This window comes from Phalaenopsis equestris, unplaced genomic scaffold, assembly GCF_001263595.1.
Source record: "Phalaenopsis equestris unplaced genomic scaffold, ASM126359v1 Scaffold000519, whole genome shotgun sequence".
Classification (NCBI taxonomy): domain Eukaryota; kingdom Viridiplantae; phylum Streptophyta; class Magnoliopsida; order Asparagales; family Orchidaceae; genus Phalaenopsis; species Phalaenopsis equestris.
The window spans coordinates 193,358-196,773 of record NW_018164959.1 but is presented as its reverse complement, the minus strand read 5'-3'; the positions used below and the strand labels follow the sequence as shown (position 1 = coordinate 196,773).

At 33.0% G+C, this 3,416-nt stretch overlaps 1 long non-coding RNA gene across 1 annotated transcript; it reads right to left on the bottom strand.

The window, feature by feature from the left end:
- Window positions 1-228: 228 nt before the first annotated feature.
- Window positions 229-698, bottom strand: LOC110028655. Its single transcript, XR_002294444.1, has 3 exons — window positions 536-698; window positions 398-453; window positions 229-306 (listed from the first exon to the last, which is right to left on the bottom strand). It is a non-coding gene; the product is annotated as an uncharacterized LOC110028655 (long non-coding RNA).
- Window positions 699-3,416: the final 2,718 nt, after the last annotated feature.

Sequence of the window (3,416 nt, the reverse complement as noted above, 5' to 3'; positions counted from 1 at the left end):
TAGGGATCGAGGGTTAATAGGTAAATCGGAATCGTAACTCATTTTCCAATAATCTCTCAATAAGTGGGAACCAAACAGTGAGGAGACATTTTCAAAACGCCGCCCGCACTTACAAGCTGCCCCAAACGAGCCCTTAGTTCAAGAATTACTTCAAGGAATACTACAAACTGAAAACTACACTTCCAGGTGGTTTTCTTCAAATATGCACATATATATATACATATAGATATACACGCACAAACATTCATACATATGGGATGGAATTCACTCACCAATTCCACGGCTTGCGCCAGTAATCCAGACGACCTAGCCATTTACACAGAAAAATTCAGCATTTACAGCAGAAATCAAACTGGGAGATCAAATGGAAAAACCAGATTCGAGTAAACGATCACACCTTGCCTTCCACAAGCTCGCGCTTCGCTCGACCCTTGGATAGCAAAGTAAAATCCCCTGCACATAAAACATCATCAAACAACTGCGGGAATTTGCAGTGAAGAAAAAAAAGAAAAAGATTACTGTTTCGAAACATAACCATCTGCCGTTGCGAACTTCACCAGAAAGGCTCCGATCACGGCGACGGAGAGAGAGCCGATAACCAACGCCAGCATTGTCGGTTCAACAGACGCACTAGCGAAAGCGATCGGATGGAAAAATTTTAGGGGAACAATATTACATGAGTGGCTCACGTGCTGTTGGTTTCGAGAAAACGATTGTCATGCAGTAGAATATTTCTTTTTTGTTATTAAGCGTTTTTGTGATAATATTAATATATTATTGTGTTATTATAATAGTTAGAATATTCTTAGAACAAAATAACACATGAATATCACCACAATAACAGCTAAATATGGTACAATAATATGAAATGAATATTCCTTAGCGCTAAAATGATTTTTTATTTTATTTTTCTGTCACCTCCAAACGTAATTCTACGTTATGAGTCATGATGTAATATTTTTCCATAACAGTGAAGGTTATATTGACGTTATACCCTTGTAATATTAATATATATATATATATATTTATTTATTTATTTATTAATTTATTTATTTATTTATAAGTTATAGGTAGGTTACAGGGAAGTTACATGGGTATAATACAGATATAATTCTCAATACCCTCCCTGTAACCTATCTGACATATCCTCCCTATAATTCCCAATACCCTCCCTATCTTACGTAAGCAAAATTTTCTCCTTTTAAAGGAGAAAATATAGTTTTAAGTAATGGCCACTGATTTTTATAATTGGACTAAACTTATAAAATAAAAAAAAATAAAAAAAATATTTAAAAAGTTTTTTTTTTTTCAAATTTCTATGGTCAGTGAATCCGGCTCAAAATTAGCAAATCAAAAGACCATTTAAAACCTCATATGACCGTCTTTTTTTATTTATATTTTATGAATTTAGGATTTTTTTTATTTCGCCTCCAGTTACCACCATCTTCAATCTCCACGACTTTCTTTTTCATTCCATCTTCACGTTCCAGAGTTCATGTATAACAGTGCTTTGTATTATTTAGTCTTTTATTGTCTGAATCAATAGAAGTTTCATGTTTAAACTATTTCTAGCATTTCTTTTATAGTTTGTATCAATGCTATTTCAATATTATAAGAGGCTATTTGGGATCAATTTTTATTTTTCTATTCTTTATTTTTTAAAATAAAAAAGATTGAAAAAAACATAAAAAAAATGTTTGCATAAATATATATTTTTTATTTTTCAAGTAAACATGTCTATTTTTAAAAATTAAAAACTGTAAAAATATATTTTCACGTCTCCCTCGTGATATTAGGGCGCGGCTTTAGCGAGAGAGAGTGTCGGTGAGGGAGGACTCGATCGCGAGAGGGGAATCGGTGGGGACGAAGCTTCTCACTGACAGAGCTAGGGCAGGTGAGCAGTTCGACTGAAGGGATACGACGCGGAGGAGGTCCAGGCAACTAAGGTCGGTTGTAGGACCGATACGTCGAGGATCGGGCTTCCGGCGAAAGGAGGTGTCGTCGGGCCGGCGGGATTCACGTAAGATGCGGAGCGGAGAGAGAGACCGGAACAGGCGGAAAATGGGTATGTCGCGTGAGTGAGAAGGGTGGTTGGAGCAGGCGACGGGAGACAACACCGCCGGGAGCATCAAGTGCAGGTCACAGGGGAGAAGGGACGAGGTTTTTTAAAAAATTCGTGGGTAGTTTTTTTTTTTTTTTTTTTTTTTTTTTTTTTGTGGGAAAGGAAAAGGATAATCGGATAGGCGAGGGTTTTTTTAAAAATTAGATCACTGACTCATTCTATTTCCACTTCGTGACATAAAAACAAGTTTTTATTTATTTTTATTCTGCAATATGTTATATTTATTTTATTTTTGGTTAAAATATCATTTGCTTTGTTTTCAGACATATAAAGTGTTAGTTTTGTGTGAAGCCTTAGTGATTTATGTTCTGTTAAAAGACAACCTTGTTAGCTATGTCGAGCATGATATTTTTGTTGTAACATTATGACAATTTATATATATATATATATATATATATATATATATATATATATACATATATATATACATATATATATATATATAATTAGTTACATAGTTAGAACTGATGATATTATTTAGAAAATTATTAGTTTTTCTTAAAAAAAAAAGGAAAATATTCAATCAAATATGTTTTATGTTTTTTTTTTGTTTTTAAAAATAGGTAAATCAAAACAGTACCAAACTTATTTTCTAGCAACACAAAACAGAAAACAAAAAGAAAATAAAACAGACTAATATATATATATATAAAGTGATCTCAAACATACCCTATGCTTTAATGTTTCATACATGGTAGAAACAAAAAGATATGATTCATTAGGTTTTAAGGTAGACACATTATTTTCATATGTATTACCAAAATACCAGCATAATACCTTCATCTTTCTAAAACAAGTTTAACTTTTAGAACATCAATTTTCAATCTATGCCAATGCCACCACTATACCACCAAATTAAAACCACAATACCAATAAATAACCACCACAATACTACAAAATAAAATTACACTACGACCGTAATATCATCACAGTACCACGGTAATACCATCATAATGTTGTCACAATACCATCATGATGTTATCATGATATCAATATAATACTGTTGACCTCACTTTTGGTTGATGTCTAGAAAACTTCTTTAGTAGCCTAGGTCTAGCCATAAGACTTTCCTATTGACTAGTCTTAGAAAATTAGAAAAGGTACCCCCACCATTAGAAATTCAAAACTCTTCTTTTTACTCAACTTGAAATTCCACATATTGATCTTAACCTCTAGCATTTAGTAGGTAAGATCATTATAAGAGAATTCAAGAAGAGTCCCTATAGGATTACTTGGCTTTAGGATTGACCCTGGGTGTTGACTTAGAACTAGGGTACACCATATCTTCACAATA